Below are 15,098 nucleotides of genomic sequence, written 5' to 3' on the forward strand. Positions count from 1 at the left end.
CAAGGGTGAGAGAGTTGTGACTGGAGCAGATTTCAATGGGCATGTTGGTGAAGGGAACAGAGGGGATGAGGAAGTGATGGGTAGGTATGGTGTTAAACAAAGGAATGCAGAAGGTCAGATGGTGGTGGATTTTGCGAGAAGGATGGATATGGCTGTGGTGAATACGTATTTTAAGAAGAGGGAGGAGCATAGGGTGACGTACAAGAGTGGAGGAAGATGCACACAGGTGGATTATATCTTATGTAGAAGGGCCAATATGAAGGAGAATGGAGACTGTAAATTGGTGACCGGAGAAAGTGTAGTTAGGCAGGTGGTTTGAAAGATGATGTTGGTGATCAAGAAGAGGAGGAGGGGTGTGAGGGCAGCACCAAGGATCAAATGGTGGAAATTGAAAAAGGGTAATTGTGATGTGGAGTTCAGGGAAGAGTTAAGACAGGCACTGGGTGGCAGTGAAGAGTTACCAAATAGCTGGGTAACAACAGCAGAGCTAGAAAGGGAGACGGCTATAAAGGTGCTTGGTATGACATCTGGACAGAGGTAGGACGACAAGGAGACATGGTGGTGGAATGAGGAAGTACAGGAGAGTATACAGAGAAAGAGGTTGGCAAAGAAGAAGTGGGATTGTCAGAGAGATGAAGAAAGTAGACAGGAGTATAAGGAGATGAGGTGCAGGGCAAAGAGAGAGGTGGCGAAGGCTAAGGATAAGGCATATGAAGAGTTGTATGAAAGGTTGGACACTAAGGAGGGAGAAAAGGACTTGTACCAATTGGCTAGACAGAGGGACTGAGCTAGGAAAGATGTGCAGCAGGTAAAGGTGATAAAGGATAATGAGGGAAACATACTCACAAGCGAGGAGAGTGTGTTGAGGAGATGGAAAGAGTACTTTGAGGGGTTGATGAATGAAGAGAATGAGAGGGAGAGAAGGTTGGATGATGTGGGGATAGTGAATCATGAAGTACAATGGATTAGCAAGGAGGAAGTAAGGGTAGCTATGAAGAGGATGAAGAATGGAATGGCTGTTGGTCCAGATGGCATACCTGTGGAAACACGGAGGTGTTTAGGTGAAATGGCAATGGAATTTTTAATCAGATTGTTTAATGAAATCTTGGAAAGTGAGAGGATGCCTGAGGATTGGAGAAAAAGTGTTTTGGTACCGCTTTTTAAGAATAAGGGTGAGGTGCAGAGCTGTAGTAACTATAGAGGGATTAAATTGATCAGTCACAGCATGAAGTTATGGGAAAGAGTAGTGGAAGCTAGGTTAAGAAGGGACGTGATGATTAGTGATTAGCAGAATGATTTCATGCCGGGAAAGAGCACTACAGATGCAATGTTTGCTCTGAGAGTGTTGATGGAGAAGTACAGAAAAGGTCAGAAGGAGTTGCATTGTGTTTTTGTAGACTTAGAGAAAGCATATGATAGGGTGCCTAGAGAGGAGTTGTGGTATTGTATGAGGACGTCAGGAGTGTCAAAAAGTATGTAAGAGTGATACAGGATATGTACGAGGGTATTGTGATAGCGGTGAGGTCTGCCATGGGAATGATGGATGCATTTAAGGTGGAGGTGGGATTACATCAAGGATCAGCTCTGAGCCCTTTCTTATTTGCAATGGTGATGGACAGGTTGACAGACAAAATCAGACAGGAGTCCCCGTGGACTATGATGTTTGCAGATGACATTGTGATCTGTAGTGAGAGTAGGGAACAGGTGGAGGAGACCATGGAGAGGTGGAGATATGCTCTAGAGAGAAAAGGAATGAAGGTCAGCAGGACTAAGACAGAATATATGTGTGTGTGAATGAGAGGGAGGACAGAGGAATGGTGAGGATGCATGGAGTAGAAGTGGCGAAGGTGGATGAGTTGAAATACTTGGGATCCATAGTTCAGAGTAATGGTGAGTGTGAAAGAGAGGTGAAGAAGATAGTACAGGCAGGATGGAGTGGGTGGAGAAGAGTGTCAGGAGTGATTTGTGATAGATGAGTACCAGTAAGAGTGAAAGGGAAGGTCTACAAGAGGGTAGCGAGACCAGCTATGTTATATGGGTTGGAGACAGTGGCATTGACAAAAAGGCAGGCATTAGATCTGGATGTGTCAGAGTTAAAGATGTGAAGATTTGCACTAGGTGTGACGAGGGTGGTCAGGATTAGGAATAAGTATATTAGAGGGTCAGCCCAGGTTGGAAGGTTTGGAGACAGAGCCAGAGATGCAAGATTGTGTCGGTCCGGACATGTGCTGAGGAGGGATGCTGAGTATATTGGGAAAAAGATGCTAAGAATGAAGCTACCAGGTAACAGGAATAGAGGAAGGCCTAAGATAAGGTTTATGGATGTGGTGAGAGAGGACATGTAGGTGGTTGGTGTGAAAGAGGATGATGCAGATGACAGGAAGAAATGGAAACAGATGATCCGCTGTGGCGACCCCTAACGAGAACAGCCGAAAGAAGATGGTGATGATGATATATATATATATATATATATATATATATATATATATATATATATATATATATATATATATATATATATATATATATATATATATATATATATATATATATATATATACCTTAAATGTCCATTTTGCTAAATGACAAATTACTGAAACCAGTTGGTTGAAAGCTCATTTAGCTGAATGACCATTTGGTTGAACATCCAGATCAGTGACTATGACATACTTATAGTTCTGTGTCACAGAATTACAAATCTGTAAAAGCGTATGCATAAACTTTATCTGATGCTTGAAGTTAGCAGCATATAATGCCTGCAGATGTGGTGTCTGGCAGCTAGCTGTGGAATTGCCTGGGTGTGATATGTTCACTTCTCTCTACAGCTGTGTGACCATGAAGTTAACATACAGTATTTAAGCAAGGAGGACATGGAGGTATGGCGGTTCCCCCCTTGAAAAATATTCTTTTTACATTTCCACATGTGATATACAATCAGAAATGGTTAAAACATCATCTTTTATGTAAAGATTAATGGATGTCTTTGTAAGTACCTTATTATTTTATTTTATTAGTTCTGTATATATAATCATTTGAGTTTTATATGTTATAACCTCTCAATTTACAATTTTTCTGCAAATATATGTGATTGCTTATAAATTTGTTTTAATTAAAATCAATAAAATTCTTTTGAAAAAAAAATCTTTTTAAAAAACTTCTCCTGGGTGATGTTGACAGTACCATGTTTCAATTAATTGCTATTTGAATAAATGGTGTTTCAGTAAAATGCACTTTCAGCCATTTGGATTTAGTGATTTGTGATTCAAACACTTGTCCTTTAACCACATGCGTGCACACACACAGAAAAAAAATACACACACACACACATATATATATATATATATATATATATATATATATATATATATATATATATATGAGTCTACTGTAAAAGACTAAAAATCCACTTGTTCGAAAATGTACAGTGGATCCTCGGTTACGCAAAAGTGCACTTAAGTGAAAGTGCACTTCCGCGAAGTATGGTTCAATGAACCGTTAAGGAACACAGGTGCCAAAGCACACTATAGTGGGGAAAGGGAATTTACGTGTTTCCCCACTGCAGTGCGATCTCGGAGTTGGTATATTTAAGTAGGGGTGTGTGGGGGGCACAGCACCCCACATGGAGGGTACAGTGGGGCTTGCCCCCTTGCAAAAACAATGTTTATCTGTTCTTTATTGGTTCATTGAACCAATGTTGACGGAAGTGCACTTTCGCTTAAGTGCACTTTTGCATAACCATGGGTCTGCTGTTTATTTTTGAAAAAGTGAGTTTTTGATTATATACAGTAGACCCATATAGATATATGTATGTATCTGTCTGTGGGTGTGTGTGTGTGTGTGTGTGTGTGTGTGTGTGTGTGTGTGTGTGTGTGTGTGTGTGTGTGTGTGTGTGTGTGTGTGTGTGTATGTATCTGTATCAATGTATGTGTGAATTATATTGCTACTGTTGTGTGCTAATCCTAACCGTAACTCTTCACTTTTTCTTAGTACCACTTCCATTATTCAGAAAACTTACATCTGAATGTCCACTGGGGTTCTGCTTAATGGACAGAATGCAACATGAAACATTTTGTTTTCTTTAACAGTTCTTTTTCTCTTTGATTTCTTTTATTTTTTGGTAGCAAGCAAACAAAAAACCCAAATCAGAGCACTACCATAGCACTTGGTTTGTTTGAATAGTGGTAAAGTTACGGAAAGGGTTTTTCTAAAATAAGGTACGTACATGGTTAGGGTTAGGGCAGGGTCATAGTTACAGTTAATATGCATTTTTTTATTTATTTTTTATTTATTTATTTAGTCCCACTAGACTAGTAGCCTCTTTTCAGGTAAGACCCAAGGTGGAAGTTATATTATTAGGGGAAATTTGCATTATAGCATTAGTATTCACCCCCACACCTCTCAATTGTACAGATTTCTGCAGAATGTCTAGATTTTTGCCTTATACTTTTAATGCATTTTTCATAAAATTGTGGTTTTCTGGCAAATTAGTGGGAAATCATTAAAGACTCAAGTTATTAAATAATAACAGAAATTTGAGTTTTAGACTTCATACCCATCAGAAAGTTCAAGGTAAGGCAAAACCTGTTATTCTATCAACTTTCTAAATTTATCATAGCAATATTTAAAAATTGTTCCTATTTGTGGACCTTTGTTCCACTTTTATTTATACCTTTGTCCAGATGTCTTGCTCTAAGCGGTTCAGAGGTATGCCAGCTGCACCACTTATTAATGCATGCCAAACCTAACCCTAACCCCGTTTCTGCCCCAAATCCTTACTTTGTACCATGTCTTAGAAAAAACATTCTGTACATTATGACTATACAAGACTGGCTCTGGTGCACACGTGCACACACACACACACACACACACACACACACACACACACACACACACACACACACACACACAAATACACAAACAACACTAAAGCTATTCCCTTAACTAACCCATATTCCAACCCTAACATGACAGGTCACACAAATGCTCTGTTACCCTTTTACACAGTCTTCTTACCTCTGTCTGTATAGTGAACTGTATGCATTCTGAACTTAGTCATATGAACTGTTAATCAAATAAACTTCTTTTAAGTGGCATTTTTCTTAATTCTATTAACATGGTTTTACACATGACCTAACTAGCATTAACTCTATCACTTTTGCTAAAATTGTGTTAAAAAGTGTTTGCAAGGCATAAAAGATACCCTTTTCTATTTACTTTAACTTGACAGAATTGCAGAAGGGAGTGACCAACCTCTTGAAGCACTGTGAGACTTCCCAAGGTCCACTGGTATTATTGTATGTTTATAACATATTAACTTTCATAAGCTTGTGTTGATGTGTCATACTTCCAATGTATATGGGAGTGAGACACTGTATCCAATGTACAGTGTCAAGACACCCTACAGATCAACATCTAAATGCCAAATGCACCAGTAATGACACATTCTGAGCATGCTCTGGGGATTAGTCTGGAGATGATTAAACCAATGACAAGTGTTTCTGCAGGGGGGGCAAGTCACTCTACACCTCCTCATGTGGGGGACTGTACCACCATACCCCTTGCTAATTATATTTACTAACTCTGACATTGCACAGTCCCTGGGGAAAGGAAATATTCCCCTACCTGGGGATTGCTGATCATGCACACCTCTCAACCACCTCTCTGTGCCAACCATTTGGCATCGACCTACTTTGTGTTAGGACACAATACATTAGATACAGTGTCATACACACACACACACACACACACACACACACACATATCTATATACATATATATGTGTATATCTATATACATATATATGTATATATATATATATATATATATATATATATATATATATATATATATATATATATGGGTCTACTTCATATAAACAAATTCCCACTTACCTGACTTTCATAACATTGAGATGAGAACACAGAAAGTCCACAACACCGACCTCTCAGAATACCGACTTTTAACTAAAGGTAAGTAACCTGTTGGCCAACCTGACAAACAAACTAAAACGGAAGCAAACTAAACACACCCACGTGGGGGTCTTTGCCCCCACACCCCTCCTAACTAAATATACTAACTCTGAGATTGCATTACCGTGGAGTTCAGGAGCAAAGGTCAACATGCTGGCCAAGCAGTTACTTACCTTCAGTTACATGTAGGTGTTCCGAGTGGTCGGTGTTGTGGACTTTTAGCATTCTTGGCTTGATGTTATGAAAGTTGGGTAAGTGGGATTTTGTTTATATGAAGGTGACTCATATATATATATATATATATATATATAGATATATATATATATATATATATATATATATATATATATATATATGTGTGTGTGTGTGTGTGTGTGTGTGTGTGGTTTCACTTTACAATCCTGAAATACTTAAATATCGAAATTCAGTATCTCAAGACTGTAAAGCCGAAAACTTAAAAACCTGTAACCCCAAAAGCGCAAAATTTAAAATTCCGACTGCCCACATACATATTCCACAAACAAACAAGCACACATACACCTTCTTCCCTACACTACAAACTAACACAACACACACAAACATAACAAAACGAACACACATACAGACCCTACATATAAGCAGGTGGGCAAGCCCCCCTGCACCCCCCACACCCCTGCTACTTATATATACTAACTCCGAGGTTGCACTAAAAACATAAAAACACCACTACACATTTACACTCCCCTTGCACAAACACATCACATATGTATGAATACCACCACTCTCAACACTTACACACTCACAATCTTACTTACCTACCCTAACCCAAACCTCAAAACTCCAAACACACTCACACACACTAAGGTCCCTACCCAAAACCCTAGTAAAACATCACTTACCTGAATCCCCAGCTACATCCACATACCAGACCGCACATCACAAACACAGGGAATCCCATGTCATGTACGTGCCTCCACAACCATGGATTCAACATTTCTGCATTCGTCATTTCTTCCATTTGTCATTTTGCACTTTCACACAAGTGCAGTTTCTACACTTCGGTCTCGAGCTACTGAAGTTAAATATTTCAGTAGTTCGAGATTCTGAAGTGAAACCATATATATATATATATATATATATATATATATATATATATATATATATGGGATCACTTCAGAAGCTTGAAATACTTACATCTCGAATTTCAGTATTTCGAGCCCAAGAAGTCGAATCCACATAACAGTGAAAATACCGGTGGTTTTGAATTTCACACTTCTAAAGTTCCACTGTGGTCATGTATTCAGGTAAGTAAGTGTGCGTGTGTGTGTGTGTGTGTGTGTGTGTGTGTGTGTGTGTGCGTGTGTGTGTGTGTGTGTGTGTGTGTGTGTGTGTGTGTGTGTGTGTGTGTTAAGGGGGATGGGTAGGGGCTGTGGTGTGGTGTTTTTTTGCTGTGATGTGTGTGTGTGTGTGTGTGTGTGTGTGTGTGTGTGTGTGTGTGTGTGTGTGTGTGTGTGTGTGTGTGTGTGTGTGTGTGTGTGTGTGTGTGTGTTAAGGGGTGGGTTTGGGTAGGGGCTGTGGTGTGTGTCAGTGTGTTTTGTTGCTGTGATGTTTGTGTGCGAAGAGAAAGTAGCTTGTGTGGTGGTGTTTTGTGTGTGTTTGTATGTAGTGCGACCTCGGAGTGAGAATATTTAAGTAGGGGTGGTGCCGAGGGGCTTGCCACCCTGCTTTCATGTAGTAGAGTGATTGTGTGTTTGTGTGGTGGATGGTGTGTGTGTGTGTGTGTATGTAGTAAAACCGCAAAATTCAAAACCTCCAGTATTCGAGGTTTTGACTTTCGCGGTTTTCAGTTTTCGTTGTTTTGTGGATTCAACTTCTTGGGCTTGAGCTACTGAAATTTGAGATTTCAGTATTTCGAGTTTCTGAAGTGAATACATATATATATATATATATATATATATATATATATATATATATATATATATATATATATATATATATATATATATATATAAAACTAAAATTAACCGCACTCAAAAAAATTGAACGAAGAGAAGAAATTTTAACGAAGAAATGAACTTCGTGACAATAAAAGCATTCAATAAAATAGTAAATAACACCAACAACTCTTGTAGAACTTTAGCGCTTTCGTCTTATTTATTATCAAGACTTCTTCAGAAAGACATGTTTCATAAGTATGAGCAACCATTTTCACTTCCTTTATATAGATTAGTTCTAGCAGGCCATTTAAATTAACAACAGTTCCTTTCCAATAGAAAAGTGTGAACAAGCAGGGTGCTGTGTGCATTTTCATTAACATTACAATTGCAGTTACATAAGGCAAATTGGTCAGACAGTAATAGCCTTGTGGTACCGTGTGCATACTAAAAGGGATAATGTGCAAAAAGGGATCGTGTGCAAAAAAGGGATTGTGTGCAAAAAGGGATCGTGTGCAAAAAAGGGGATTGTGTGCAAAAAAGGGACTGTGTGCAAAAAGGGACTGTGTGCAAAAAAAAAAAAAAAAAGGTTGGGGGGGGGGGGTACCAGGAAAGATGACAGTCATGCTGTGATGATTCTAATATAAACACGTAACTTATGAGTGTTTGCCTCCAAAGGTAAGTAAAGAAGGGAACGGAGGAATGTGGAGGAGTCAGGTAGAGAGTCCTAATATGCTTTGGCATCGGTGTGTGTGTAGAGAAATGTGTGGGTATGCCACCTGATGGGGGAGTGGGAGGAATGCGGTGTGGACTTGAGGGGGGGCTGTTAGGGGGCCGCCCATGACAAGGAGCCTATGAATAACAGTGTCCCCCAGAAGACTGTAGGTGCACACAAACAGGACAGTTTGAATGCCTTGGCTAAACACAGTACTATTTGCCCAAACTTCACAGGATTCAAATTCACAGTGCTGGAAAAAATAACAGAATTTGTAGGGGACATGGACACATTCCTGCAAGTCCGGGAATTAAAATGGCAGATAGAACTGAGAGCTGATGTCTATCCAGGTCTCAACGAGACACTGAACATTAAATGTGCACTTAAATGGTATAGAGATTGAAATGTGATAGGGTTTGAAGAACTGTGCAAGAGGGTTTGAAGAATTGTGCAAGTAGATTTAATGTGTTTATGGATTTACAACTGTGCAAGTGAATATAATGTGTTTCCTCTCTCTCTCTCTCTCTCTCTCTCTCTCTCTGACTTTTGACTCCCCCATACCCCCTGCACACATGCTCCCACTCTCTCTCTGACTTTTGACTCCCCATACCCCCTACACACATGCTCCCAATCACCAGGCTAGCCCCCGCTGACCCCACCAACTATACCCCCCGGTCTCACATTTTCACGCAGCCATTCAAGGGGTGATACCATCCAAACCAGCCCATGGGTGGTACCATCTGCACTGACAGTCTTCTGGGGGACACTGTTATTCATAGGCTCCTTGTCATGGGCGGCCCCCTAACAGCCCCCCCTCAAGTCCACACCGAATTCCTCCCACTCCCCCATCAGGTGGCATACCCACACATTTCTCTACACACACACCGATGCCAAAGCATATTAGGACTCTCTACCTGACTCCTCCACCTTCCTCCGTTCCCTTCTTTACTTACCTTTGGAGGCAAACACTCATAAGTTACGTGTTTATATTAGAATCATCACAGCATGACTGTCATCTTTCCTGGTACCCCCCCCCAACCTTTATTTTTTTTTTTTTTTTTTTTTTTTGCACACAGTCCCTTTTTGCACACAGTCCCTTTTTGCACACAATCCCCTTTTTTGCACACAATCCCCTTTTTTGCACACGATCCCTTTTTGCACACGATCCCTTTTTGCACACTATCCCTTTTAGTATGCACACGGTACCGCAAGGCTATTACTGTCTGACCAATTTGCCTTATGTAACTGCAATTGTAATGTTAATGAAAATGCACACAGCACCCTGCTTGTTCACACTTTTCTATTGGAAAGGAACTGTTGTTAATTTAAATGGCCTGCTAGAACTAATCTATATAAAGGAAGTGAAAATGGTTGCTCATACTTATGAAACATGTCTTTCTGAAGAAGTCTTGATAATAAATAAGACGAAAGCGCTAAAGTTCTACAAGAGTTGTTGGTGTTATTTACTATTTTATTGAATGCTTTTATTGTCACGAAGTTCATTTCTTAATATATATATATATATATATATATATATATATATATATATATATATATACATACAGGTCCACTTCTAAGTTTGGAAAGCTCATAATCTTGAAATTCAAAACACTGAATCCAATATCTTGAAAGTTCAAAATACTGAAAACTCAAAATACTTATTTTCGTAATATTGAGAAAAACTACAGGATACTAAACTTACTATACTCCACCAAAAGTACATAGAGAAACAAATAAAAGACAAAGCATATTTGTTTACTTTAACTATTAGCAGGGGGGCAAGCCTCTGCTTCATAAATATATCAACTCCGAGATTGCACTTTACTACACTAAGATGAGTTCTGTTGTTGTATAGCAAATTAAAAGGGAACATGGCTAAGGCTACAGCAGGCAGTCATGCAGCATGTAATGGTATACTTGCCATTTTTCTTCTGTGGAGTGTGATCTTCGAGTTGATATATTTAAGTAGCAAGGGGTGCAGGGGTGCTTGCCCTCCTGCTTATAGTTGGAGAAGAGTAATATGTTTCGTTATGTAGTTCTGTTGGAATATTGTAAGTGTTTGGTGTACTCTGTTTTTTCAATATTATGAAATTCAGTATTTTGAGTCTTCAGTATTTTGAACTTTCAAGATTTTGGACTCAGTATTTTAAATTTCAAGATTATGAGCTTTCAAGATTTAGATATATACTTTTTACATATATTAATATATATATATATGTAAAAACAAAAAAAAAATATATATATATATATATATATGTGTAAAAACAAAAAAAAAATATATATATATATATATATATATGTAAAAACAAAAAAATATATATATATATATATATATATATATATATATATATATATATATATATATATATATATATATATATATATATATATAAAAGCATTATTTTTATTTACAGAATACATTTTTATTGATTTTTCAGAAGCATAAACATATATACAGTATGTATATCAAAGAAATATTTACATAGTCAAAGCTTAAAGTGGAGAAACAATTCCAAAAACAGACATTACAAAGCCAACTATTTACATAGGATGTCTATACTTGAAAAACGTTGTTTTCTTTAACGTATCTTTGAATAAGATTATAATTTATTACAGTCTTCTGTTTCCAGCACTTGATTTACTTTTTCCAGCCAATGCTTACGGAAGTAGGTCGTTCTGTTCTTTCCTTGATTGTTTTAAATTCCAACTGCAAGACTGATAATGTTTAAAATTGTGAGGCGTTGCAGCTTTCCAGTTCTGTAATATTTTTCCTTGCAATAGCAAGAAGAGTCCACAAAATTACATAGTTTTGCCTTGGAACACAAGATGGCACAGGTGTATTCAACAAAACTACAGATTTTGTAAGTTGAAAATTAGCAGCGAACAGTATTTGTAACAAATAGTTAACACTTTCCAAATATTGTTTAAGTAAATGGCATTCATAGAAAATGTGTTTCCAATTGGCTATTGATTGTGATTTACTACTCCAACATCTATTTTCTTTATTATATATTAGTTCTAATTTGTGTGGTGTTAAGTATGTTCTATATATAAATTGTCATGTGAAAAATTGCCAATATAGTGATAAAGATGTTATTTTTGTAGATGTAAGAATTTGTTTTTTTATTTTTATCATCTGGCATTTTACCATTGACTATTTGATAGTATTTCCATATATTTTGTTTATAAACTCTTGTTTCTTTAATAATCTTTACAATACTGATAAAATTCCTTTCCCATTTGTGAGAAATTCCATCAGCATTATTAACTGCACTATGAACTTAGGAATCTTTTCCCTAGCAGACTTCTGCATTATTACCTGTTGGTTTAAAACTGTTTGTCTTAATCCCTCCAGTGTTAACCACGTGTTATTTTCAAGTTTGAAATAACTAATAATGTGCTCTATCATTAGTACTTTATTAGTGTTTATCAACTGATGCCAGTAAATTAGACTATTCTTACCAAGTGTTTTAACTGCTACTGAGTCCTGAGTTATATTATTTTGTGTATATGCTACTGGGAATATGAAAAAAGTCCATGCTTTTAAATCTGGATTTTTGTTTGCAATGTGCATAAAGTCTTTAGGGTATTGATAATGTATTTAGAATTTATAGTTTTGTGTTTCCTTGTTGCCATATATTCCTTCAATAACCAAAGTAAGCTATTTGTAACTATTTCCATATGTTTATTTGTTAAATCATGAGTGATTTTTAACCAGAGTTTTTCATTTATTAGTTTCCATTTGGAAGTATATTCTTTGTTTAACCATAGAGAAACTGTTTTTAAATCTGATGATTGTGTATATCCTTTAAAATCTGGCAAGCCTATTCCACCTTCTTCCCATTTGTCAAATTGATGTCGTAGTGCAACTCTAGGTTTTGTAGGTTATCATAAGACTTTCATTATTAACCCTTCAAATTGTTTATAAGCATTATTTTTGAAGGAAGGTAATAAATGACTTCTTTTAATAGCAAGTGGAAGCTTATTTCATAATCTTGTGAAGAATTGTTTAATGTACCTGTCACATGATTTTCAATAATTGATATTTTTTGTTAGAATTAGGTTCCACAATCTAATATTAGTTATCCTTGTAGTGTATTCCAGTTAGAGATTTTCAAATAGAACAGGATCAGGCACCGCCTTATAATCCAGGCAGCGACCACCTCTAAGTAACATAAAAGAATGTGATTATAATGACAGTTCCTGAAGCCTTTATTCCTAATCTACATTTTCCAACCACATGGAACAGTTTACCTTTTCATGTTCTTGCAGATGGCTTATCCAAAACATACAAAACAGAACACTGTATTCAGTAATGGGTCAGATCAGTGAAGTATAAAGTGATACAATGATCTCCTTGCAGTGACTAAACATACCGTTTAGAATTAGATGTACTATAATATATGATTTTCTGAGATTTTTAGATGCATATTAATGTAAATTGCTGTCTACCACTGTGCCTAGATCTTTAGTGATAGTATAATTTCTTATGATTTAACCATTTATTTTCTAATCATAATTTATGTCACTTTAGTCGAGTCTAATGACGCTATATTTTATGTCATATGCATTGACATTACATGTGAGGTCGTTATTACTGCAGCAGGTATGTGTTTTGTATACTGTCTTGGAGGACTCCGGCATCATTTCCTGAAATAATTATGTTATACTCTCTTTCTCTATAAATTCATGTGATTCCAGTGGTTACACGTGCAGTGTGAAGCCTTGTCACCCATTTCCACAAGTGGCTTTATCCCCCCCCCCCCCAGTCCCAGCACTGTATTTTATTCATGTCATGGAGCTTATCTCCCCCGGCCTCTACTGAAAATGGACATGTATCCAGTTAGACTACCCGGTCAACAAATGTAAAATAAAATAAATAAAAATAAAAACAGTTTGCAGCCATTAGCATATATAATTATCAGTAACCCATTTCACATTTCTGTATCTGAGAAGAGCAGTTATGAACCCTGTGGGACACTGCAGGTTACTGCTGTCAAGACTGACATGCAATCCCCACCCACCTAGACATCCTGCATCCTGTTGCTTAATCACTGTTTTAGTCATTGAATTATGTATGGATTGACATTTAATAGTTTCATTTTGTCAGTTGTTTCCTTATGAGAATAGTGCCAAATATGTTAGGAAGATCTACAGAAGCAGCAGGCACTGTCAGCCTTTCATCAAGTGCTACTTTTACCTCTTTGAAGAATGATGCAAGTTTCAAATTAGGGAAGATCCCCGTAACAAATGCATACTGTTCCAAATCTCAAAGCTCTTTACTCAGACGGTGGGATTTCATGACATGGATACATTGCTGTTACTGTTTTACTTGAATTTATCGTATAGTTTCCTTTTTCTATTTTTCTCCTCCATGCCTAGCAAGTATCAAGCCACGGTTATAGCTCCTATCCTATTGGTTCCCTTTGTGGAGTGAGAATGCAGTGCTGTCACCGCGGTTATAGCTCCTATCCTATTGTTTCCCATTGTGGAGTGAGAATGCAGTGCTGTCACAGCGGTTATAGCTCCTATCCTATTGGTTCCCTTTGTGGAGTGAGAATGCAGTGCTGTCACCGCAGTTATAGCTCTTATCCTATTGGTTCCCTTTGTGGAGTGAGAATGCAGTGCTGTTGCCATGGTTATAGCTCCTATCCTATTGGTTCCGTTTGTGTAGTGAGAATGCAGTACTATCACCACGGTTATAGCTCCTATCCTATTGGTTCCCTTTGCGGAGTGAGAATGCAGTGCTGTCACCGCGGTTATAGCTCCTATTGGTTCCCTTTGTGGAGTGAGAATGCAGTGCTGTCACCATGGTTATAGCTCCTATCTTGGTTCCCTTTGTGGAGTGAGAATGCAGTGCTGCCACCGTGGTTATAGCTCCTATCCTACTGGTTCCCTTTGTGGAGTGAGAATGCAGTGCTGTCGCCACGGTTATAGCTCCTATCCTATTGGTTCCCTTTGTGGAGTGAGAATGTAGTGCTGTCACCGCGGTTATAGCTCCTATCCTACTGGTTCCTTTTGTGTAGTGAGAATGCAGTGCTGTTGCCGTGGTTATAGCTCCTATCCTATTGGTTCCCTTTGTGGAGTGAGAATGCAGTACTGTCACCGCGTTTATAGCTCTTATCCTACTGGTTCCCTTTGTGGAGTGAGAATGCAGTGCTGTCACCACGGTTATAGCTCCTATCCTACTGGTTCCCTTTGTGGAGTGAAAATGCAGTGCTGTTGCCATGGTTATAGTTCCTATCCTATTGGTTCCCTTAGTGGAGTGAGAATGCAGTGCTGTTGCCGTGGTTATAGCTCCTATCCTACTGGTTCCCTTTGGGGAGTGAGAATGCAGTGCTGTTGCCGTGGTTATAGCTCCTATCCTATTGGTTCCCTTTGTGGAGTGAAAATGCAGTGCTGTCGCCGTGGTTATAGCTCCTATCCTACTGGTTCCCTTTGTGGAGTGAGAATGCAGTGCTGTCGCCGTGGTTATAGCTCCTATCCTATTGGTTCCCTTTG

The 15,098-nt window shown here is 38.1% G+C and overlaps 1 protein-coding gene across 1 annotated transcript in view; it reads left to right on the forward strand.

Moving 5' to 3' along the window:
• Positions 1–15,098, forward strand: part of SLC4A3 (solute carrier family 4 member 3) — a 2,820,719-nt gene that overhangs the window by 180,267 nt on the left and 2,625,354 nt on the right. The gene's annotated exons all lie outside the window — the stretch shown is intronic.

The sequence above is a fragment of the Protopterus annectens genome, chromosome 6.part0 (assembly GCF_019279795.1).
Source record: "Protopterus annectens isolate FY-2018-M chromosome 6.part0, PAN1.0, whole genome shotgun sequence".
NCBI classification, from domain to species: domain Eukaryota; kingdom Metazoa; phylum Chordata; order Ceratodontiformes; family Protopteridae; genus Protopterus; species Protopterus annectens.